General features: G+C 45.8%; 1 protein-coding gene across 4 annotated transcripts in view; it reads left to right on the top strand.

The window, feature by feature from the left end:
- Positions 1-14,247: 14,247 nt before the first annotated feature.
- Rgs8 (regulator of G protein signaling 8) overlaps positions 14,248-25,694 on the top strand; it is a 40,853-nt gene continuing 29,406 nt past the window's right edge. The window contains exons 1-2 of one of the 4 annotated variants that reach the window (XM_076941350.1): positions 14,439-14,674; positions 22,041-22,171. The gene's annotated coding sequence lies outside the window, so the exon portion shown is untranslated. Of the gene's footprint in view, positions 14,675-22,040; positions 22,172-24,428; positions 24,461-25,694 lie in introns of all 4 variants that reach the window. The other 3 variants (XM_076941353.1, XM_034513201.1, XM_034513198.2) reach the window with 3 other exon arrangements.

Raw genomic sequence — 25,694 nt, forward strand, 5'->3', positions numbered from 1 at the left:
TAAATAACAAAGGTAAAGGATTGAATTTTTGAGCTGGGGAGGTGGCTCAGTTGGTAAAGTGCTGGCTTGAATTGGCATCCCCAGCAGCCACATAAAGATTGTACAGTGGTAGGCATGCATCTGTCACCCCAGGGCTGTGAAGAAACCCTGGAGCTCATAGGCCATTCAGCAGAGCTGAATCACAAGCTCCAGGTACAGGAGACACAGTGTGTCAAAAAAGTAAGGCAGGGTGTGGCTGCGGAAGACAGCACACATTGAGTCTCCTCTTCTACATCCGCATCCATACATGGATATCTGACACAACCCATACCTCTCTCTGCCTCTGCCTCTGCCTCTGCCTCTGCCTCTGCCTCTGCCTCTGCCTCTGCCTCTGCCTCTGCCTCTGCCTCTGCCTCTGCCTCTGCCTCTGCCTCTGCCTCTGCCTCTGCCTCTGCCTCTGCCTCTGCCCCCCCCTCTCTCTCTCTCTCTCTCTCACACACACACACACACACACACACACACACACACACACACACTTAAGTTTAGCACCCAGGTGGTCGTAAATTTTAGCTTCTAGCACTTGGGAGATTGAGGTAAGGAGACCAGAAAAATCAATTGACTGCTTAGTGGATTTGAAACCAATCTGGGCTACATGAGATCTTTTCTCAAAAATGTGTTTTAAATCACTGTAGGAAGTTACTGGAAAATTTGTTTTTATATAGAAAGTCATAGACAATGTAAATAATTTCATTAAGTTTGGATCTTAATGATCTTTTTGTCAGGTTAGCTGGTTGACTTCTTGCCATTTGAAATATTAAGACAAATAATTAATGAACTAGTTTATGTTTGAGACAGGATCTCATTATGTAGCCCTGGTTGGCTTGGAATGCAATATGTAGACCAGGTTGGCCCCCAACTCACAGAGATCTGCTTGCCTCTGCCTCCTACAGTGTTGAGCTTAAAGGCGTGTACCCTCATGCCCCACCTAACACAAATATTAAAATCCAAGAACCACACAGCAAAGTAGGGAAGATCTGGGGCACCCTAGGAACTTCCTCTATGACACATCATGTGCTTTAAGGGACACAAAGTTGCAACTGTCCCAAAGGAAGCTTGGACATGGATATGGTATAAGGAGCTGATAACTCTCATTTGATAACTTCTCCGGTCTGGCACCTGTTGCCTAATGGAGTTTTATAAACTGCTTCTGCTATGATGTCACAACTCTGCTCAAACATAATCTATGCTTGTCTGTGGCCCATCAGTTCAAATGCCACCCTGCCTTGGACCACCCTGGTGCTACTGGCTCACTTGGTTTGCCTTTGGGACAGAGCTACAGCTGTGTGAAGAAGGCCTAAATACCATGTTTTGACAAGAAAAACGACACATTGGGTAATTTTTATGATGAATTTGTTATGATGATATATAGTATATAGAATTCATTCATTAAAACTGAGATGCTTAAGCTGAGTCAGGTTTGCCACAAGTTCAAGGACAGCCTGGGATACACAGTAGGTTCCATGCTAGTCAGGGCTATAGTGTGTGAGCCTGTCTCAACAGAACAGGCAAAACTATATATGCATTAATGTATATATTATGTATATACTATATACATATATGTATGCATTAGTGTATATAATATGGCACATGGTAAATGCATACACACATATAAACATGTAAACACACATGTAAACGGAAGTGCCTGCAATGAATACTGGACTCGGATTTGGAAAACTTGACTTGGAATCCTACTACTCATTATGAAGCCTCAAATAATTATTTCTTTCTATTGTATTAATTTTCTCCAAAGTCAATAGTCTTCTGGCCGTTTCTATTAAATCAGACAATTGTCTTTTAAAATGCAAAATCTAGAATTTAAATCTCTTTCAAATACATTTTGTTAGGTAACAAACAGAGATTCCATCAACTTATGGGTGCGTCTTTGTGCGCTTACTAAAGCAAGAAAGCGAAGAAAAGCTCTGGGTCTTCCCAAGCCTCCCGGAATCTTGTCTATTTCACGAAAGCTCCGACGAGTAGATGGATGATCCATTCTGCACCTTCGAAGCCAGGACCATCCCAAGGCTGTATCCATGGTGTCCACTGGAACTCGTCCCTGAACCGCATTTCCTTTCCTCGAGGAAAAAAAAAAAAAAAATCCAAGAATACTGTTCTTGCTTGCGTTTAGTGGGGAGAAATGCTTAGGCCAGCCAGGGATGGCTGGGCTCATAGAGGCATACAGGAACAAAGTAAGGCACCCGGCAGAGGAGGCGGGGCGGATGTTTGGGGGGGGTCAGGTTGGGGTGAGTGGTCACACCTGCTTCCTTCCATTTTCCTGGGCAAATGGCTTCAGCTGCTTCCCAGCAACAGCAGTTTCATAAAAGCTTTTGAAAAGGTGTCAGCCAATAGCAGGGCGGGACCCGGCCTAACAGCTGGGGGCCCCTCCCCCTCCTCCTGGCTGGAGCAGAGAATTGGCAAGCAGCAGATGGAGCCTCAGTGGGCTCCCAGGACTTGGCTGCAGTGCCCCCAAGATTCAGGAGGGGAGGCAGAGACAGACCCTTCGCAGGTTTTCTTTTGGCCCAGGCTGCAGAAGAGTCCCCCCCCCCCCCCCCCCCCCCCCCCCCCGCCCTCATCTCCCTGAAGGCTTGTAGTTTTCCTCGGTGGAGTGTGAGGCGCCAGATCTCATCCAGGGCAGACACCCTGTGAAGATTTTGCTCAAATGTTAAAATTGCCTCAAGTCTTCTCATGTGACATTAATCAAACAGCTGAGCTGGGCTGGCCGTGCTGGAGCACAGCATTCATTAGAGTCCCCAAGGGACCTCTTTCTTTAGAACTTTTGGCTACAGGAATAGAGTTTTCCCCGCTCTGCCAGGAAGGCCCCAGGCTTGTGGCACTCCGAGGGCCACTCCTGGGCTTTCCCTAACTGTTTCCCGGGATTCGGAAGCTCCATGGTCATCCCCAGGGCGCGGTGACTCTCTGGATTCCTATGAACCTTGCAGCAACCAAGTCTCTCCGGGAGCCACGGTACTGGGATCTGCATGGAAGTTTCCGAGGACACAACCATATGGCGCATGTCTAGACTACTCTGAGAAGTGTTTTCAACTTTCCCGGTGGCAAGTGTCAGTCCCTGGGGGCTGGGAGGGAGGAGAGTCCCCGGGCCCCCTGCCAAGGACGCTTGGCTCTCCCTAGCTAATCTCTGCTCCCAGGAAGGAGCTGTTTCCAGAAATCCTTGCTTTTCCTCTCTCTGCTGCCCCCCCAACCCCCACCCTCCCTCTTCTCCACAAACCAACCAAATGCCTTTCTTGACTTTTAAATACAGCTCGATGCCAGGAAAAGAAAAGCCATTTAGCTGTGGCTGCCTGGCCAATGTTTCTAATCCCAGGTGGAAGGAAGAATGTGATTGAAGGCTTGCCTCAGTGGTGCCCTGAAACCTCTGGCCCAGGGAAGAAGATCTGAAAATACAGCCAGAGAGGAGGCTTCTGATACAGAGATGAATCGACATGTGCGATTCATCTAGATTCAGTTAGAACTCCTCTGCTGTAACCCAGCTTTGGCTTTAACCTTTTCAGGATCATTAAAAAAGGAAACCAAAAGCAAAACGAACCTAGTTTCTTCCAGGTATTTCCATCTCTTCTGCCATCCTCTCTTTTCACAGACACACAGTAAATGTGAGCCCTCGTTGACATTTGGATACATGTAACGACACCTTCACTACCGAGGTTTGTGTGTGCATTGATTTAGTTCGTGTATGGTTCTCATTTTGTGCGTTCAAAAACCGAGGCACAGCAGAATGAAGTCACTCGCCTAAAGTCACACAAACTTTGCTGGTTTGTTTGTTTTTGTTTTCTGAGACAGGATCTCACCTGTAGCCCAGGCTGGCCTAAACTATATAGCCCAAGATGGCCTTGGATTCATCTTGATCCTCCTGAGTTCAGGGATTACAGGCATCAGTGCCACAACTGACCCTCACAGCCGTCCTGCCTAATCCTCTGTGGGCATGCACGGCTCCAGTTTTCTCCCTTCTCCTTAATGGATTTTACATTTTGTTTTTCTCAACCTGCTCACTAATAGTCTCTGTGACCGGGTAATAGGGGAAGACAGAGACAGAAACATTCAAATCTGCTCACCTTCAACAGGCTGTTCAGCCTTCAGTAGTCCGAGTGGTCATTTGGGTCATTCTTCCTTGCCTGTCACAGTGGATTCTCTGAATTGTAGCCACCATGATGACAACGCTCTGCTATCACGGACGTGCGCCCGCCTTTCTCCCAGTTCAGTTCAAATCATTTTAATGAGCAGAGCATGAGTATGACTCCTGGCAATGAAGACCCATAGCCCAGAGCAGTTACACTGTACAAACCAGAGGATGCAAATGCTTCACTGTAGCTTTACATTCTCGGGAGGATTGACTCCGTCGGGGGTCACCAACCTTACCTCATTACAGACACACTGATTGCAAGACTTCTTGACCGTGAAAATCTTAAAGGAGTGTGTGTGTGTTTCCACAGGTGTGTGTGTTTCCACAAGAGTGGAACCATGTTCTAGAAGCCCTCTCTCCTTAGGTGGTCTCCTCTCTCTGGGTATCTGAGTTTTGAACTCTGAGCTTGATGAGTTCAGCCTTGCTCAGGTACCTATTTTAGTAATAACTGAAGGGTTTTTGTTTTGTTTTTTAGACTAGACAGATAGTTTAGTAAGGAAGCTGGTTCCTGGACGGGCTCCGTTTTTCCTTCTCAAGAGGAGAGGCTGACTTCAAGGCTGCCCCTCTCACCGGACTAGAAATCACCTGCAGATTCTTTTATTGCTCGTTGAGGATTCTATACATGTGTACAGTGGAATATAATCATATTCTTTTCCCAGCTCCCACCTCCCGGTCCCCTCACATTCCCCTCAGCACCTTCTCCTCCTAATGTTATGTCTTCTTCCTTCTCTGCCTCCTCCTCTTCTCGTTTTCCTTCTCCTCTGGCTCTTCCTGTTCTTCTTTTTGCCAGTTCACTAAATCCTGTTAGTGCTGCCCCTGTTGTAGGCATGGGGCCACCCACTGGAGCGTGGGAAAACTACCAGTGGTCAAATCTTAAGGAAAAAATAATTCTCTTTCCCCCAGTAGCCTCAGTAAGAGGCAGACCCTGAGATAGTCTCCACCATCAATGCAGGGGTTTTGGCTGTCTTGATCCTGGGTAGATTTTGTGTGGTGTGAGGTCCATGAGTGTGGCATCCATGTCATGTCCAGAAGACAACATTTTCCAACATCCTCCCCATTTTCTAGTTCTTACCTTCCTTCTGCCTTCTGTCCCATGTTGTTCCCTGTGTGATGAGAGTGATGTCAGTCATCTAGGGGATTGCCAAATTGGTTCTCTGGCATGAACAAAGACTTGAATGACCAAGCAAGACAGAAGACCAAATTACAGAGGAAAGACAACTATCAACTTTATATAAAGATGGGGTTCTCTTCCTTCTTGTTTCTGTACTGTCTGAGGACCACTTCTGTATCCAAGGCTGTTCATAGCAGACACTGGTTTGTGTTAGGGAAAATGTTCAAAAAGCAATGGTTGCCATTGTTTGAAATTTAGACTTGATGTGATGGGCCTCCGTCTCTAACATTTCTGTGCTGTAGTAGCTGCATAGTGTGCTGAACAGAGGGGATGAGGCTGGACACAGTGAGCCGTGCCCTTTAAGGTTGAGGCAGGAGAATAGATAGTTCCAGACCACAGAGGTTTTGGGGAAACATGGTGGTTTGAATAAGAATGGCCCCCACAGGCTCATATATTTGAATGTTTGGTCACCAGGAAGTGGCACTATTTGAAAGGATTAGGAGGTGTGGCCTTGTTGGAAGAAGGCCAACTGAGGGTGGGCTTTCAGGTTCTCAAAAGCCCAAGGCAGGCCCAGTGGCTCCCTGTTCCTTCTGCCTGTGGATCTGGATGTAGACGCTAGCTACTTGTCCAGCATTGTGTCTGCCTATACCATTCACTCCACCATGATGACGATGGACCAAGCCTCTGAAACTGTAAGCCGGCACTAATTAAGTGCTTTCCTTTATAAGACACGTCTTGGTCATGGTGTCTCTTCACATCGATAGGACACTGACGAAGACAGGAAGCTTAGGCCACAGAGTGAGATCCTGTCTCAAAAACCAAAACAAAAGTGGAGAAGAGTTTGTCGTCATTCACAATTCTTTGGAAAATGCAAACGCTATGGCTCTCTGGTCCAACATGTCCACTTTCTGTGGTCCTGAAGCCCAAAGCTTGCTGTAGAGTTAACAGAACACATGAAGGTGAAGATACTCCTGAGACTTACACCATTTCTGGTTGTGATCCTTTGGCATTCCAGAGAATTGTTTGACGTATGCAGTGATGTGGACAAATGATTTTCAATTACAGTCTACTTATAAGCACCAAAGAAAAAATTAGCACTGACTACAGAAAAATTAAAGAACCCCTTCAAACTCAATGCAGTGTGTGTATTTATTCATAATCATTTCTATGCATCTATATATAGGTAAAGAATTATTCTTCATTTTGTTATCCTTTATACTCTTTGGCATTAAAATTATCTTTATTATATAAAATTACAGTGGTAATAAATATAATTTTTAATGTTCTTATTTGGAAGATGAAACATTGATGGTTCTGTATCATTAAGTGAGATTTAGAAAATTTTGCTAGGCTATGAGATACAAATGTGGAAATTTTATGGCACAAAGCTAGCTTTATTCACTGAAATATGAATGCTAGTCAAGGGAACTAACACACACTTCATCACTTTGAAGAAAGGGGAACTTAATCGATCTTTTAGAGGACATAGTCAAATAAGTTTCTTAATCTATCGTGGATTTCACTAGGTACCTGTGTCAATTTCTATTTTTGATAATCAGGAATGGAGTTGGGATGAATAAATTAAAAATGGCTGGTAGATAACAGAGCCTCCTTGGAAAATTTCAAGGCAGGGTTCCTGTGGGAGATCTTACAAAAGAGCATGGCTAGGCTATACTATGAGCAGGCCAAGGACCTCCATGACAGTCACCTTTAGCTCCTGCTAACACCCTGATGCTCTTATCGAATCACTGTATCTTTTGTTGACATTGCCTTAACAACTTATTGCAGGTGAGGCTTCCAGCTGGCAGGTGAAGAACAAAACACAGAATCAAGCAATAGCAATAGAAACAAATGTACAGATAACTTAGTGAAGATGGGGCCCAAAGAAACCAATGTCGTGCTCAAAGAATGGGGCTGGGAACTGGTTACATACTTTAAACAATGTGCCTATCTGCCAGTAGTTGTAGAATCTCATGTTTTTGTCACTGTAAAGAAACACCATGACCAAGGCAACTTTTTAGCAGTGACAGCACACACCTTTAATCCCAGCACTTTGAAGCAGAGGCAGGCGGATCTCTGTGAGTTCAAAATCAGCCTGGTCTACAGAGCAAGTTTCAAGATAGCTAGGGCTACACAGAGAAACCCTGTCTTAAAACACAAACAAAAGAACAAAAAATAAAATAAAAATAAAACAGGAGAAAGCATTTGGTTGGGGGCTTGCTTATAATGTCAGAGACTTAGATCATTATCACCATGGTGGACATGGACAGCATAGCAGCAGGCAGGCAGGTACTGGGGCAGTAGCTGAGGGCTACATTCAGATCTGTAAGTTGGGGGAGGGAAGGGGAGAGAGAGACACACACAGAGAGACAAAGAGGTAGAGAGAAACACAGAAAGAGACTGAGAGATACAGAGACAGAGAAAGACTGAGAAAGAGACAGAGACAGAGAGACAGAGACTGGGCTTGGCATGTGCTTTTGAAACCTCAAGACCCACAGCCCTGCCACTTCCTCCAACAAGGCTGCACCTTCTAATCCTTCTAATTCTATCAGATAGTTCCACTCTCTGGTGACTGAGTATTCAAATATATGAGCCTGTGGGTTCATTCAAACCCTCACTCTTGGAGAATAATAGAATGCCATTCCATCAATGAGATTTTGATGAGACAAGGAAGGCAAAGGGAAACAGGAGATTTGGCTGTTGACTTTATAAAGTTTAGTAGGGCTGCCAAAGACAAGACAAAAAGACAGCAAAGGATAGGACATCCACACTTGATGGTTTCGTTCTCCCACACAGTTTTAGTTCATCATATTAAGCCAAGCTAGGGTGTCAATGGGAGTGTCAACCGTGAAAATGTAGGGGGGGGTTCCTCATCTGAACTCATTTACTCTCATCAGCACCCTATGCCGACCACCCAGGGGTTCCCTATTTCACAGGGGGAGGTTCAGTTATTCTAGGTCACAGAACTAACGAGTGGCTGACCTAGCATTTATAACCAGGGTCCAACCTCTTTATTGTGCCTGTTTGTTGCCTATGGACACGGGATAGGGGAAAATGAAGGCTGGGAACAGAATTCCTGGATGGATACGTTAAAATCTGTTTGCTTCTAATGACCTTAAAAATATAAAGTTTCAGCCCACAAGAAATGCACGCACAGGAGTGTGTCATATGCACATGCTCCCATGTGGATCTCTGCTCATAGGTTCTCAAGTGCTGGCTGGATTGGACTTTCATGGATTTCTGCATCAACTGATCCATCTGAAGAGTTCAGAGCGTAGTTTTTAGTTTTCTATCTTTGGTTCCTTTGACTATTAACTCTGTCCATCTGCCTACTGATCAGTCCAGCCTATCTTCTTTTTCTCTGGAACCTTCTGGCTTCTTCGTGCCTTAGGACTGGGCTATTTTGGGTATATTTCTGCTGTTTATTTTCTTCCTCTCCTCCAGCTGGCAGGCTCTGCTTTCTCATGGTCAGACACACTCTTCTGTTGTGAAAGGAGGTGGCCTCCTCTCTATTTCTTGCCACTCAGTTCTTGGGCATTAACTGTGTTCCTCATCATAGCCAATACTGTGTGGGAGAGCAAAACCATTCTCGGGTAAGGCTAGTTGACCAGAGAGCTAGAACCATTTTTTACTGGAAGTAAAATCTGCCTGGGAAGGGAAGAGAAGGAAAAGGATCCTAACAGGTTATTCAAAGGTGAGGAGAGCGATATGCAGACTTTACATAGGAAAAGCAGAGGCTGTCTGGTTTCTGATTTTGCTTCTTAGCAGTCTTCTGCATGGTTAGTATTCTTTGTCCTTAGAATTTGACTCTTACCTAAGTGCAGAAATGCCTTTACTACAGCCATTTCGGCCATGATGAATTCCACACACGCAGCAGTGACTTAGCACATTAGCACATGTTTTTTTTTTTTTTTTTTTTTTTTTTCCCATACAGTTTCATAGGCTAACTATAGGTTTCACTGGGGTACTGATGGGCTGACATTAAGTTGTTGACTGGGTTGGCTCCTTCCTAAGGCTCCAGGAGCAATCTGTTTTCTTGGTCCTTTGGCTCCTTGGGGTGCGTTCAGTTCGTGCTTGCATGTAGTGTGTAGTTTTATCTAAACTGCTTTGTGTTCCTGGCCTGTTGTACTCACACACCCACCCTGGAGCTATCTCAGATCTGCGAATAGAAAACACACACACACACCAGTTATTCTTAAAATTCCTTGGCTAACTCAATGCCCCCCCCCCCCCCGCCCCACGCTTGCAGACTGGACAACTTGCACCTTTGAGGTAGATTTCCAGCTTTTATGGTAACTGTGTTCCTTCATTCTTGACTTCTTCCTCCATTTCAAAGCCAGAAAATGGGGGTCAGATCTCTGTTTTGAGTTGAATCTCTCCTATGCTTCATCTGTTTCACCTTTCATCTTCCCTTCTCTCTCAGTCTTCCACTTAAAAATAGATTTATTTTCATTTTATATGTGTGTGTGTGTCTGTGTATGTGTGTGTGTGTGTGTGTGTTTGCATGTGCACACACACTTTCAGGTGCCCATGGAGGCTAGAAGATGGTGACAGATTCCCCTGGAGCTGGAGAAAAGGCTGTGATCCACCATGTGACATAGGTGCTGGGAAACCAACTCTGTAAGAGCAGTAAGGGCTCTTAAATGCTGAGCCATCTTACTAGTCCCCACCCTACCCCGTTCTTTCACTTTAAAAAGCACGTTATGGGCTGTAAGATGGCTCAGTGGGTAAAGGTGGATGCTGTTAAGCTGAACAACTAGAGCTTGATCCTAGGAACCCACCTAGTAGCAGGAGGAAATTGACTCCTGCAAGTTGTTCTCTGACCTTCACATGCAGCCCCTGGTACATGCCCCCCACCCCATACAAATAAAAGTAAATAAAAAGAACCCGTTACTAGACTGTGTTAGAATGCCACTGGCCCAGGCAATCCAGGATTGGATTCCTATCTCTAGGGTTTTTACCTTCTTACAAATCTTTAAAGTCCCTTTGCCATGTTGGGCGACACACTCACAAGTCCCAGAGATTAGCTGTGGATATCATTGGGCCATCTTCCTCCCGCCACACCCTGTGTGTCTCGGCTTACCTACCTCACGAACCCTTCTGTATCTTGCCTTGGTTTCTTCTCTTCCCAGGCTCTCTGCCATTCTCAGGTTTACTTCTACCTTAAGAACAAGGCTTTACTTTGGGGAAAACATACTTATATGACAGGCACAGCAGTGGACACCAGTAATAAACAGATGAGGGCTGAGTTGACAAGGTGCATGCACGATGCTCTGGATCCTATCCAGTGCTGCATAAACCCAGTGTGGTGGCTCATGCCTATAATCTCAGCACTTGGGAGGTAGAGGCAGGAAGATCAGACATTCAGGGTCTTCCTTGGTTACAAAGTAAATTCGAACCTGGAATACACGAGGCATTATGGCATCTGCCCTCAAATAGGCTAACAATTGGGTGGGAGAATTTAATTAAAGGGAAAAATAATGTATTAGAATATGTTTCGCATATATCAAGACTCTGTAATGTTTCTCTTTGCTATTCAACTCCTCTTATACTCAGAATAGAATAAATATTGTAATTGAAAACCGTAAAGGCCACATATGCAGGTGACAGGACATAAAGCACTTAGGGGACACTTGGGAGTGTGGCACAGACTGTGGTGTGATCTACTGCTGTGAGTCTGTGTAAGTGTGGCACAGACTGTGGTGTATCTGCTGTTTCTCACATTCCTCCTTACCAAGAAAACGATGCTTGGCCAGGGACGGCCATACAGCCTCAAACCTTAGTCCTTTCTCTCTTGCTTCTTTAGTCCCTGTAGCCAGCAGTTTCTTCTCCCTCACTCCAAAACGTCACCTTGATGTTGCTTGCCCTTCAAGCTAAAATCCCTTTCCTCCACAGTCTCAGATCTTGATACAATTTATTCCGACATTTATAGAGTTCTTGCACATTCTGGGTGCTTATCTGGTGCTGGGGATTCAAAGATGAAAGGGTTTCTGTTCTTTAAAGCAAAATCCATTTTAGTGGCTTTGACAAACCAGGCACATTCTGCTGTCTGACCCCCCCCCCCCCCTTTTTTTTTTGTTTCACAAATCCATGCACTAAGCAGATCCTTCCACTGTGGAACTACTTCGTCTCTCAGTCCTAACATACCTGGCTGAATCCTCTGTTCCGTTTGCTCTAGTGTCCTCTAAAAAAAAAAAAAAAAAGACATTCTGCCCAGGCACTCCCAGTATCAGGAGGCGACTCTGTAAATTTGGAGGCCAGGCTGGCCTATGTGTGACATTCCAGGACAATCAGGGCTACATAATGGAGAGACCTTACCTTCCTTAAAACAAACAAAGAGCAAACCAAACCAAACTGACTTTCTGTTTGTGTGATAGTGTGAAAAACCGTGACATAATAATACTCTTGACTCTGGTATCTTCACATGCATGCAAGGCCTGCCTAATTCCCAGTGTCACTGGGAATCTGCTTGAGATGCGATACTTTTCATGTAAGTAATAAAAATGTATCAGGAATATCCGGGATGGGGGTTAGTTCCTCCTGAGTTGAGGAAAGAAATAGCACTGTCTGGACACTGCTGGACCAACAGAGAGAGGAGGGAAGTCAGTCCCTTCAAAAAGGTTGGTCTTTACTCTCAATCCAAGAAGACATTAGAGGGCAGGTACAGAGAACAGAGGGAGTGTCACATGATCCTGGGGTTCAGATGAGGTGTCATGGACCTTCTAGCTGGCCCCTCAAAAACAGTTCTCCCTGTGGGTGGAGTTCTTAGTGAGCATGCTCGTTTCTTACCCTTAACGAGGCTGCCATTTCTGCTGGATATATTCAGTACTAGAGGCACAAATTCTTGGAGTCTATGTTAGCCCTAGAGACTTGGAAACCTGTGGGGTCGGGCCTCTCAATTAGTATTTAAACAAACCCCCTGGAGGATTTATTTTATCTTAAGCTTGAGAACCCTTGCTCTAAGCCAAGCTTCAGGTGTCTATCAAAAGCTACGATTCAAGGTTAGTTAGGAATGCCTCTCTCCTCAACCACACTGATCTCTCATCAGAGTTTGCTCCTGTCAGGGTTCATCTTTTCTGACTCTGGACCGCTTCTCCCACTTTCTCTCTACCTGACTGTTTTTCTCAGTCTTTATGGGGCTCTTCCTTCCTTTAAATGCGGTAACTTCTCCAGGATCTTCCCTGAGCCCCTGTCTTCTCGCCATTGTCGAGGGATTCCATCTGTCGCCACCAACTCTTGTTTTTAAGTAGAGAGAGCCTGCCTTTCCATCTCCTCTTTATGCGCGGATGGAACTCAACCAATGCGTCCCCAGCCTAGCACAGTCTAGGTTTTACCGGCCCTAAGCTGCTCTTCTGTCTGGGTCTCTGAGCATTTACAAATGCTCAAAGACAGTCACTCGACTCCTCCTCCTGTGCTCTGCTACTCTGAACTCAGCCCCTCCCAAATCAAGTCCTGTTGGTCCAGCCCCCACAAGTCTCTGTACTGGTCCCTACAACTCAAGTCCATTGTCTTACTTGACTTCTCGTCCTCTCTTACCTTTGAATTTCTGGTGACTTATAACTGCCTTCACCTTCCTCTAACTCCTCCCAACTTAGTATCTTCTCAAAACAAAGATCTGAGGATCAAAGTGACTCCCAGGTTCTTAGAGACATCACTCACTGCTTACCGGACAACTAAGGCATCTCCAGGCTCTGTCTGTCACTCAGGCCATTCCTTAGCCTTGACTTCTCCCTCTCAGTCATGCTTTGCCGGTCAAAATCTGCCTGCAGCCATCAGTATACAGGAAGAAGGCACCTCCTCCCTCCTAGACCTCCCAGTTGGAATTCCTCTTCCTCTCCTCCCTCCTTAGTGTTTTAAACACCTTGCTCATTTATGTGTGCATCGGCTGTCTGAATCTGTCCCTTCTTCCAGTCATCTGGCACGACAAGGATATCTATTTCCTCAGCATCACTTGTAGCTCATAGTAGGCTCTCAACCGTGGCTTGTTATATTGACCTGACTGTGGTGAAACAGAGCAACATTTTAAGCAGGAACAAAATGTGAGCATCTACTGGAGACAAGTCTGACTGGCCATCGGGGCTTGGTCTCGACAGTCAGTGCTAGTCACATCCTTTGGAGAGACAGTTGACTGAGGAGTATTAGCTTGAGGGGAGGGAAGGATGGTTCCCTGGACATCCGAGTCAGTCATACTTTTACCCCCATGCAGCCTACCATCTCCCTCCCAAGAAAGCTGTTGTTTGAGGTCTCTCTACCCCTCATCAGCTGAGCTTGATGGTGCATTCCCCAGTCAAGTTTCCTTTGGTCTCTTTCTCTCTTCCACTGTTTGTGATCTTCTTGTCACTCTCTCTGTCTGGCTGTGGTTGTAAACAGAGCCAGTGACTGTCAGCCTGGGGCTGGTGGGGTGAACCCATCAAATGTACACTCTAGAATCCTGCAAAGGGGCCTCCCTGCTGCTTAAAAGCACCTCTGGGCATTGGCCCGAGCTAGCCAGAAGGTTGTGCTCCTGACTGCCTCATTGGAACTTTACAGCCAGAAGCATCACACCATACATTCTCTCTTCTCTTCTGAATGTCTTTTTTTGATCCTGTTCTTGACAACACAAGACTACTAACCCACTGTGCGTGTGACAGAGGGAGCAGTCTGGCTTGCCTGTGCATAGGTGAAAAGGACACTGAACATTTCCGGCCTAATACCCATTCATGTCTAATATTTTCCTCATCTTCAAGAAAGTTGGGGCTGTGCTTGACACAAATTGCCTGGCCATTCTCAGTCCTAAGTCTAAATGGCTTTTCTGATGGCAGAAGGGGAGAGAAACAACCTTGAAGCTAGGCCAGGAATGTGGGGCTGTGTTCCTCCCTTCCCTATGTCATCAAGCCAATGCTCCTGCCTTGGTGTGGTCAGTGGAAAGCAGACCACCCTCTCTCTCTCCCAGGTTGATGACTTCTGTCACACCCTCATGCTCTCTGTTCTTGGCTCAACTTCCCAGAGCCACCAGCCCCTACGGAGGTAGCTCTTGTATTCAAGTCAGCAGACAGCCGCACAAGCATTGCCATCCTGCAGGAGCCTGCGGTCCTCCCCCAACTGCGTGGCTGCGCATCGTCTGTCAGAGTGCCCCTCTCCCCTCCCTCTGCCTCCCCGCCCCCTCCCCTGCGCTCGCTTGCTTGCTTGCTCTTTCCCTTTTCATGAGATGCAAAGCCTGGCGCGGAGCAGAGCCCTCGGCAGCATGTTGCAGGAGCTCTTCTAGGGGCCTGAGGTGAGGCGGACACGCTCCACCACCCTCACCCATGTACCAGGAGAGGGCTGACTCTGTCACTCAGGGCTTCACCGAGCCATGCACAGCTGTTGCCGACACCGGCCGCATCTTTCCAGCTGTGTTGCCCACCACCAGACAGGTAAGATGAGAGCGGCTGTTTCTCGCAGGGTCTGATAGATTCCTGGACCGGCCAGCTGGGTCTTACTGAGAGAAGCAGGATAGACAACAGAGAGCAGAAAGGCATGTCCTGTCATAATCTCCACTTATTTTTTTCTCAGAGCTGCTCGGAGCAGGGAGGGCAAGCCCTGCCACCCTGGTCCAGAGTAAGGATGCAGGAATAGCCTGTTCTTTCTAGTTAGTAGAGGATTGTCTTTCTTTCCTTTTCCCTTTTTCAATCTATCTCAACCTCAACTCCTCAGGACCCCCCAAAGTCTGCTTTCTGTCAGACAAGGATCCTGTTTCTGGCCTCAGATTTTTTTTGGCCGGGGCTGGGGAGGAGTCCCTGAAAATATTGTCAGTTGATGTCTGCACGATGCCACAGGCTCCTTATTTTTAGTTCCATTCAGCTCAGCTGTTGTTTGGAACGGGGGTCGCTTGCACAGCAGCCTGGCTGCACATAGCATCTGTCTTGTTTCTAGTCAGCCAAGCAGGTCGGCTCTGCTGGTGACTAACACTTAGTGACACATTCCGATGCAAAGGGACTCACAATGACGGTGAGCTTGGAGGGAGGTTGAAATGCATCAGAGGGTACCAGTTCCTAAGTGGCAAGTTAAGGGCACCTATACCAGCAGCAAGAGGTGATGGGTCCCTGGAATGGTAGCTGCTAATTTTTTTTTCTTGGGGTGTGTGTGGGGGAAACAGTGTCATGTTGGGAGAAGGAGGTTGTTAGTTTTTCTTTCTGTGTTAGAACTATTTGACATCCATCTACTGTCTGGCCATGCACTGAAGAGTGGGCTTTCAGGTCCTGGTGCGCTCTCTCTCTCTGACTTTGTAAGGCTTCTAGCTGCAGAAATGCAGGAAAGCTTAACCTAGCCCGCAACTTGGCTAAAGTTGGGGCTACTTGTTCTTACAGATTTGGAAACCTTTAGGGTTTTCTCAGAGGATACGGCGGGGTAAGTGGAAACATGACCACTATTTCCAAGGTCAGATCAGTGATTCAGAAAGGCTAAACCTCTGAAAAAGGAGCTACGTGGGATTGTGCCCAAGGCAGCTGTTATTATCCTTTTGAAAATCACCACAGCCCGTGACTATCTGTGTAGTCTAGTAGTCTAGTCTTCGTTAGCTGTTGTCTCTCTGCTTACTCTCGGAGTAGGCTTCCTGGAAGAAGTTTGTGCCAGGTTTGGGGCCTGGTCTATGGCCTATATCTCAGCACTGCTAGGCCCATGTGAATGCTCCTGGCTATCAGACCCTCTCAGATTTATTTTATTCCTATTATTATTATTTAATGAGGTGCTTGGATTAAGTACTTTCCTGTTGCTGTGATAAAATAAATGCCTGAGAAAAGCAACTTGAAGGAAGGCTTATGCTGGCTCACAGTTTGAGGGTGCAGCCCATCTTGGTGAGGAAGTCACGGCAGCAGGAATATGAAGCCGCTGGTCACATTGTGTCTGTAGTAGATGTCATAGAGAGATGAATGCAGGGGGTCAGCTTGCTCATTCTTTTTTATTCTGTCTGGGACACTAGCCCGTAGAATGTTGCCACCCACAAAATGGGCCTTTCTACCTCATATACCCGATCCAGCCACGCCCAGAGGTTTATCTCCTAGGTGATTTAAGATCTTGTCAAGTTGACAATATTATTTCATCACAGTGACTAGTAAATACAAAAGCAATCTGAAAATATCTGTAGATTCTGTTCAGTAAATCTCCTGTAATGGTGGCAAGGTCTTTCTCTCGTGGCTCAGTGAACCCTGGGGATGGGCCCTTAGCCACAACAGCCATGTTGTGAATGCCAGGTACTCATTGCAGATGTTCAAGAGTGTGGCCGGCTGGTTAAGCAGAACATGCTTTATGAAGTCCCTTCTTCCAAAAACTGTGATCTCGATGGGGGGACAGCAGGTGGAGGTGCAGAGAAGGTGCTGGTAGGGTAGGAAAAGCTCTGGCGATCCTGGATTGCAGACTTCCTAGGGCCGTTAGCTAATTTCCTGGGGCCCTTTACCCAGAGACACCGAGCAGCTTCACTTTGCTGATCTGGAAAATGGGAACAATTGCAAATGTCCAGTTATTTCTCAAGGTTTTTGTGAGAGTCGGCTAAAAGGAATGAGATAAAATAGCCCCTTGTGATGAAGATGCCCTGAGATACTTTGCTTGGAACTTTCCCTTTGTCCTGAGGCTTAATGTCCAAGTTCTTGGGAGATAAAATGAAACTCAGTGAGGTTAAAAAACACCATCAAGTTGGGCTGAGAAGTAAACAACGCACTTTCTAAATCTTGGGTGTATTGCACAAGTGAAACATCTGTGATGTATCATGACCTTCCAGCTGCTAATATTTGTCCTGATTTAATGGGATTGAAGCCAGGACATCATCTGCGCTGGACCAACACTCTCTCTACCTGAGTGAGCTACATCCCTGGAGGTGAAACATTTTCCCCATGAATCCCAGGCTCCCTGTGCTGTAGTTTTTCTTACTTTCTTCATCCAAACGAATACACCTCTGGAGATGCTGACAGACTCCCATTGCTCTGCTCTATGACTTGTAGGTAAGAGTCTCCAGAAATACCAGCTCTCTCCTCAGGTTCTTTGTCCGTATTCTCTGCTGCAGTTTCCAGGAAGCATCTTCTGAGGCTTTCAATAAGAGGTTCTAAGTGGAAGGGTGTCTTGGAAAAGCTGAGAGGCATTAGGTAGATGCCTAGCCAAGGCCTTGCCTGTCAAGGCAAAGTATCAGTGAGAATTTAACATCTCTCTGTACATCAAGGTGCATCCACACAGCCCTCTTCCCACCCCCAGGGCCATCACTAATATGAGCTGGGCATCTATTTTGCAGTGAGGCATCTGAGGGAGAACACTCATTTCCCAGAGGACTCTGGATTCAAGCGCATACAAAGAGGGTGAACCGTCAGCAGGGTCCCAGTCTGCACAGCAGTATTTCCTGTGGCTACAGCTGTGGCATACCTCTGTCTCACGCAGTCCAGGCTTTGGTGGCTGTAGATTCTCTCCTCTGCTCATCCAAGTGGTTGCCTAGGACGGTACTTGAAGGGAAGACCGAAAGCCATTACCTGAAGCAGATAAAATAGAGGGTTTTAAAGAGCCTCTTTCATTCTCATCCTTCATCCTCTCTCTCTCTCTCTCTCTCTCTCTCTCTCTCTCTCTCTCTCTCTCTCTGTGTGTGTGTGTGTGTGTGTGTTAAAGCTGCTTCTGCCCACAGCTATGAACCCTGATAAAAAATGGTGAGGCTTTTGCTTTTGTTACTGTCTATACAGGAAAGAAATTGATAACCCAGCATTGATAGAAGGAAGACAGAGTCACGGGTCAACTGTGGCAGTGCCTTTTGCCCATAGGCCTTGGAAGTCAGGTCTTCTTATTCCTCATCCCTGGCTTTACTGCCCTTTCGGCATCCACAGCCTCCACCTCTGTTTCCATTTGGTCTTGGCCTCTGTCTTATCTGATTGATGCTTGTCATGGGACTTCATGTTTTCTTGAGAAGGAATAATTGGCAATCCATGTTTGCTTTGACATTCCCATGAATTCTTGTACAATGACATAGGGAGTTGGCTTTGTCTTAGTAACTTTAATTTCATAGATTTAAAAGGGGGGGGGGCAAGATCCTAAGGAAAGGCAAGCCTATCCTGGATAGGTAAAATGAGAGCTGTGACCCAGCATTTATTCTGGCATCACTGATGCCAGAAAGCCTGTGGCATTTTCATGACTCCATATTGACCAGCACCCTGCTCCAGACCAAGACATGGTCTCAGTTGCTTTACTATTCACAAGCTCAAGGTATTTTGACACTGTAGCATTTTCTTGGTTTCAGGTGTCATGCTAAGTGTGAGGGACACGCAGGTGAAAATACCGTTTGCCTATGTAGTGTGCATAGGTCACACAACACATGGCACATTGCTTGGTGGAAAGAGGTTCTTAAGGCTCACGTGAATGGAGGAATAAATAAATACATTTCTGTGTCCTTGAAGAAGAGAATTGCAGGTACCCCTGTCTCCCCGTGCCCGGTAATGAGGTAGTCAAATATTCCCAGGAGCCTCAAGAGTATAGAGGGCACTTGCTGCCCTGAGATGGGCAAGGGGGGCTTCCTGGAGTTCATTTTGAAGGATGAGTTGGGTTAGGCAAGTCAAGAGAATGCTAGGCAGATGGACAAGAACAAAGAAGGGCTAGGGACAAGAGCCTTGGGCTTAGAGAGTGACCACCATGGGGGTGTTGGAGTTCAAAGCTCAAGCAGGGGGAGTGATGGACCAGCTCTCAAGGGAGGCAAGACCCAGATCTGAGGGAGTTTGTTTAGTAAGGTCTTTATTAAGCTTGAACTTTATGCTTAAGTTATGGGCGTTTATAAGCTGTGAGGAGAAGGAAGCCTAATCATATTTGGGACTTAAACATACAATTATGGCTATAAAATGGAGCTGAGTTTGAGGCCACAGACTGGGTTGCAGAGAGCAGACGCTGTGAGGAAATCAGCTGGGACCATGGGGAATGAGTCAGGGCAGTGGTAGAAGGGATGCAAGGCGGGAGATAGATTTGAAAACCGTGAGGAAACTTAATCAGCATGATTTGATAATTGGCTAAAAGACGGGGACTGAGAGAAAGCAGTTGCCTCCAGTTGCTTCTCTATTGTTGGACTGAATTACTCAGTAGACTATGGTATCAAAACCAGAGCTCACCAATGCCAGAGGAAGCCAGAGGAAGCCAGAGGGAGCCAGAGGGAGCCAGAGGGAGCCAGAGGGACCCAGAGGGACCCAGAGGAACCCAGAGGGAGCCAGAGGGAGCCAGAGGGACCCAGAGGGACCCAGAGGGAGCCAAGGGTCAAAGGGGATGGTAGATAACATGGGTCAAGAAAGGGGATGTGATGCGCTTGAGTTGTAAGTATATATTTGTATTTGTTGTGCCTATGGGCTATGTGATTGGTAACCCATAGGTTAGAGGAATCCACGTGACTGGGAGAGGCATCACATCAGAGTTGGAGAAACGGTCAGTGCACCCAAAGGCAGTGAGGGTGAGATTACTCCGGGAGCACACAGTAGCAGCAGGGCAGAGAGTCACAGTCAGAAAGGAAGTTTATGGGATGGGCAGAAGAGGAGGCAGCCAAAGAGCCAAGGAGAAGGGCTGCCCTCAGATCATTAAATAGCTAATCAGCGCTCATAGTTTCTTAATTGCCTCATCAAATTTTAATAATTTTTGTCTGGAATTGGAACATGATATAAAGTCTGTGTATTGCACTTAAAAAAAATTGAAAAATCATTGTCCAAGAGATGGGATTGATTGTGTAACCCTGTCTTTTAATTTTGGGTCATTTTCTCAGTGTTTCAAGTTTTAGGAGCCCCAAAGAGAGCGCCTGCAGACTTAGGCACCAAAGTCTCTGTGGTTCAATTTTAAAATTCCTTTCTAGATACATTTAGAAAGGGGAGTCCAGAGGCAAGAGAATAAAAAGGACAGAAAGAAGAAAACCCTGTGGTGAGTATCTAGGAGACAAATGGAGGCTCAGGAAGGACAAAAAATAATCAAGAAAGGCAACAAAGACCAGAGGCTCTTAAAATCTCAGGAATGTATTATCTTATACAGTTTTTATTGCCTTGGTGAGCAAGTAGTAAAAAAAAAAAATGAGTCTTTAAATAATAACATTCTACTTCTATAGCACCTTTCTCCAAATAGCTTATTAAATAGCTGAACAGACATCATCTAGGTAATTCCTCTGTGTCAAGCAGCGAAGTAGTAGGAATCTAATTCTCATTTACAGTCGGCCAAGCGCTGCTGATAAAGCCGACAATAACACAAAGGTGCTTCACAATGAAGGGCCACTTGCTACCTGTCAGGAATTGTAGAAAACGCCCTATGCTGTTACCTCACTTAACCCTGGTAACAAGCCTCTGACATTGGTGTGGTTGTTGTCTTTATATCCCACAGTGATTATGACATCCAGAATAAATGGCCTGCCCAAAGTCATAAGCCTGGAAAGTAGTGCTTCTGTGATAGAAGCTCTGGGCTGACAAATCCACTGGCCTTCCCTCAGTTCTAGAGTCTCCACTGGATTAATAATCTTACTTTTCTTTTCTTCTTCTTTTTTTTGGTGGGGGGGGGTGTATATACTTGCTCACTGGCAAAATTCTATTTGAAGGAAAGCCACAATCCCCTCTGAATATAACAACAGAAGACCGTGTTCTGGAACTTACAAAGCAGCCACAGAATTTGTCACTATATATATATATATATATATATATATATATATATATATATATATATATATATATATATATTCACCCTGGAAAATAGACAGGGCAGGTGCATTTATTTGAGTCTTATTATAAGAATTTTGGGAGTGTGATGAGTTGTGACACAAAGATGTCTTTAGCTCCTGGTCCTCTTGTCTCTCCATCCCAAGGGCTGGTCTTATGGGTAAGTACCTCTCACTATGCCTGGCTCAGGGAGAAAATTAAAGTTCAAGATTTCTTGGTCTTGTTAGTTGCCGATCGATCGCAGCATTAACGCAGGTCTTTAGTGTTGCAGAGCTAGTTAACAAGAGTGATAAACAATGACCCTTTGTTCTGTAGTTCTGTGTTTTCCTGCAACCCTACTTCATGGGTTCTCAGCATTAGCTACTGACCTTCTCCCTGACCCCGTGACATCCCTTATGGGAATCCAGGAAGGTTATTACAAATTAAGTGTCTGGATGCTTGAACTGATGGGCAGGAAACGGGTCTGCTAACGCTCAGAGGGAATACTCATGAGATGCATGTTTTTGTTGTTGTTTCAAAGCAGAATTTTGGGTCAGGTGTCCGTCCTCTTTCTGTCCTGCCCTTCCCTGTGTCCTTCTGATCTCCATGGAAACCCCAAATCAATGCGGCATATGTTGATCCAGGTTTCTACTGTTACTAGGAAGCTGAGCGGTGGAAATTGCTTTTAAAAGATTTGTGGGAGAGCTTGCGCACGCTGACCAGAATTCAAAGCTGATATCCAAATGACTTTTATTGAAAGCTTTGGAAACGGGGCTGTGCTAGGTGGTATGTTGATTAAATAAACACACAGCAGGCATTTGCCAATAAACCTCTTCTTCCGTTGTGGCTTTTAAAAAAAATATATTATAGCGCAGATTTTAATTCCTCTTATCTTCAATTTAATTATATTTGTGGGCCTGTGTGGCAATGCCAGGTGCCCCCTTCGCTCCTGATCAACTCTACCCTGCACAGATCGGGCTGTTAGGATAGTTTATAAAAGCCCACACTACTGTCCCCCGAAGCTATCAGCATTCTGTTGACTTCAGTCCTGACCAGGAAACTGCAGAAGTCTCAACACATTTCTGCCATAAGACAGGCTTGGTGATTTTTCTTTTCTTTTCCTTCTTTCAAGAATTCAAAATAAGGGCTGGCAAGATGGCAGTTGTCACCAAGATGTCCCGAGTTTGATTTCTGGGACAGACATGGAGAGAGGAAAGAACTAACTTCTGCAAGTAGTCCTCTGACCTCTACATATGTGCTGTGGTACGTGCATAGCACAGCCCCCAATAAATGAATACAATAAAATGTAATGGAACCCATAAGTGACAGTTAGCCATTGAATTAAACACCTACACTGTATGAAGCAATGAGAGTTGGGCACAAAGAGAGTCAGCTGTAGAGGCTTTCTTCCTGGAGTGGGTATCAATTTGGGAGGATTGGAAACCGCACACGAAATGAATGAACTAGACTGTGGTTCAGGCTGTCAGAATCATACCGCAAGGTGGTGGGACTGGGATAGAGGGGCTCCTCTAATTGGAATCATTCTGAAAGAGCTCAGAAAGGGAGCTTTTATCTCAGAGGTAAAGGGATTGGCAAAGGAGCTCGGAGCTGAGAGGCAGATACAGGGTAGACAATCCAAGAGGAGGGAGCAGGTGCATGGGCGTGTATGTATGTATTTGGGAGAGCAATAAAACCAGACAGAGAAGCAGGACCAGCTTATTGTCAGGCAAATAGAGGAGCTGCAACGGAGCCCATCAAAGATTATTATACAGATGATCTGCTTATGGCGTCTGTTCAGTGGGTAACTGAGGTTTGCGGGGGAGGAGTGGGGCAGGGAGATCCGTGCCGGGAGCTGAATAACCTCTGTGCCAATGGATGGGAGGGGGATGGCGCTAAGGAATAACTCAGAAACACAATGATCAGATTGAAACACCAGTTTAGCAAGAGGAATGAAGGAGACGCCAGAAATATCTGCACTTGTTACCCCAGGGGTGAGGGTGCAGTGATGTCATGGGTAAACAGAGGGAGCCCTGTGGGAAGGAGGGGAGGGCTGAGAGTAAGGTTGCTGGGGATACCTGGAGCCTGTGGGCCTGAGGTGTGTGGGGCCTTGCAGCAGAGCCCTGTTCCTGCAGCCCTCATTTCAGAGAGGTGCCGGTTGGTCTGTGCCCGGTAAGGGGTTTCCAGGGCGTAGTGCTGCAAAACGAAAAGAGCAGAGGGGATGTTCTGTCACCCATGGAGCCAGATCAGGACATTATTGGCCATCACAGCTTTCCTGAAAAAACAAAATGACAAAACAAAACAAACAAACAAAAACCAGAACTTGGGGGGACCAGTCTTCAGCCAGGATGTCAGGAGCAGTAGCCACAGAAGCTTGACATTAGCTACTATGGCTCTAAGCCTGGGGAACCCAGAGTCCAAGTAGGTGAATTCTGACTCTGACCTCCTAGAGCTGTAAAATCTTGTCCTTTTCCTGCCTCCGGCATCCAGGAAAAACCATTGTAGCATGCTTAACACTAGCCTGCTTAATGTTTACCCTGGAGATTTTGTTGTTGTCGAATCAGGGTCTCCCTCTGCAACCCAGGCTGGCCTCCATCTAGTAGTGCCTCTGTTTCAGCCTCGGCAGTGCTGAAATGACACCTCATGCCCCTCAGAAGTTCCTCACACACACTAGCTCTTTAGAAGGTTCTAGAAGAGCCCTCCTGTAGACAAGGTGGCATTAGCAACTTCTCGGGGTTGGGCATTCTACGATTCCATGTTAGTGCTTAGGAATGTGTTGGTAGAAACTTCTGGACTAGTTTTGATTTTCTTTTCTTCATGTTTTCCACGGCCCTATTCTCTTTCCTGTCTGACCTTTCTTTCCATTTTCTTTAAAGCTTTATTAATTATGGTATCTTCCCCAATTCATTTGACTTATTGACTGCATTATTTTTCTAAGGCTAATTGAAGATTCTGATGCCTGGTTAGTATTGATCAGCCCCTGCTTCAGACCCAGGCCCATCTGCGTCCCCTCCCCCTCTCCCCAGTGCCTTTCCTTCCTGGGTATCAGACAACAGGAAACTCTGAGAAAGCTTTGCCTTGTATTAGCCCTGGTGGGGAAGAGTCAGCTAATGACATCACCTTTGTGTCAGAGGGAGGGGCACGGAGGCATCAAATTAGATACCAGACATCAGCTCTGCTATTTACAAATGACTTCTCTCTGTTTTTCCACCTGTGAAAGGGGCTGATAAAAATGTTGGCTTTGTAAATTTGTTGGGAGAATTAAATTAACTCAAGTGCAGTGCCAGGGACAGTGTCTAGCACATACAAAACGATCCTTAAATATTAGCTCTGTGGATTCATCTTAGGGTGTAAACATATCCTAGGTATCTTAGTTATCCATGGAATTTTTTCTTACAGTACAAAAACACCAGGAAAGGGTCTAGAAAGTGAAAAATTCTCTTTCAGCTTAACTTTGAATTCTAGCTAGCGTCATGTTTCAAGACATCTCATTTGGTAACATGAAGTTGTCTTTGCCTAACAGTGGGATCCTGTGGACATTATTGGAGAGAGACAGTGAGTCACTGTGGGGGCAGCATCCAGATTTCTTTTTCATGGTAGCGTCAGGCAGTGAATGATTACAGCACATTAATTTCACTGTCAGAACATAGGTCATGCACCAATAGATATGCCCAGAGACTGTGTCCCAGCATGACACGGGAGCAAAAGCTTCCCTGTCAGAGCCATAAAATGAATTTTGGCCCTTGTGCTGTGACCATGTATTGTGCCATGTTAAAGAAGGAATTTTAATCACATCTGGCCTCAGCTTTCTCATCTGTGGCATGGGTTAGTAATCATCCTGAGTGTGGTACATGGCATTGTTGACTGACAATACATGAGAATATCTTATACATAGTTTATAAGAGTGGGTGTGGCTCAGGCTGTCCTTGAACTCTTGATCCTACTGCTTCAGTCTCCTGGATGCTGTGCCATCAACCTTTCAAAGCCAGTCTGGGCTACAGAGTGAGTTTAAAGCCCTCTGGATAGTTTAAGGAGATCCTGTCTGAAAAAAAAAAAAAAAAAAAAAAAAAGATAGAAGAAGATAGAAGAGACCCACTAGTGTGTACCACTGGGAACACAGCTCAGTAGTAGAGCACGATAGAGAGGTAGAGCACCTAGAATATCCAAGGCCCTTGGCTCAATTCCTAGCATTGAACAACAGTAAGTCTAATAAACAGAGTAGATTGCTTTTATAATAAACCACTGCTTTCTATGCTTTGAGAAATGATTTGTCACAAAGTCCAGGTGCATTTGGAGCTGGTTCCTGAACAGACATGAGGACACTCTTAGAGACTCAGAGTGTAATGTGGAAGAGAAGGCTTTAATAGGAATCCCTGGGTGTGGGCACGCTGGGTTGCCACCAAGGGTCTGGGTACCACTTTTGGAGAACTAGAACAAATAGGAAAAATCTTCTTTTCAGCACAGAGGCAGGCAGTGTGAAGGTCTATGTGGGTATAGAGGTTTGGAAATAAAATTGAAAAAGAAGGAGAGAGAGAGACAGAGAGAGAGAGAGAGAGAGAGAGAGAGAGAGAGAGAGAGAGAGAGAGGGAGAGAATGAATGTGAGTGAGATATGATGAGCAGGTCGGGCAGAACAAAGGGAAAAGTCGCACTCCATCACAGATGCAAGTGGGGGAAGTTGCTAGGTGATGGATGAGGGAGAGAGGTGAGTTTCTACTGTAGGAAAAACCAGGTGAGAGGCAAAAGCGTGGAGTTGGAAATCTGCACGTTCCGGGAGGGAGAGAGGAGGTG

This window comes from Arvicanthis niloticus, chromosome 10, assembly GCF_011762505.2.
Source record: "Arvicanthis niloticus isolate mArvNil1 chromosome 10, mArvNil1.pat.X, whole genome shotgun sequence".
NCBI classification, from domain to species: domain Eukaryota; kingdom Metazoa; phylum Chordata; class Mammalia; order Rodentia; family Muridae; genus Arvicanthis; species Arvicanthis niloticus.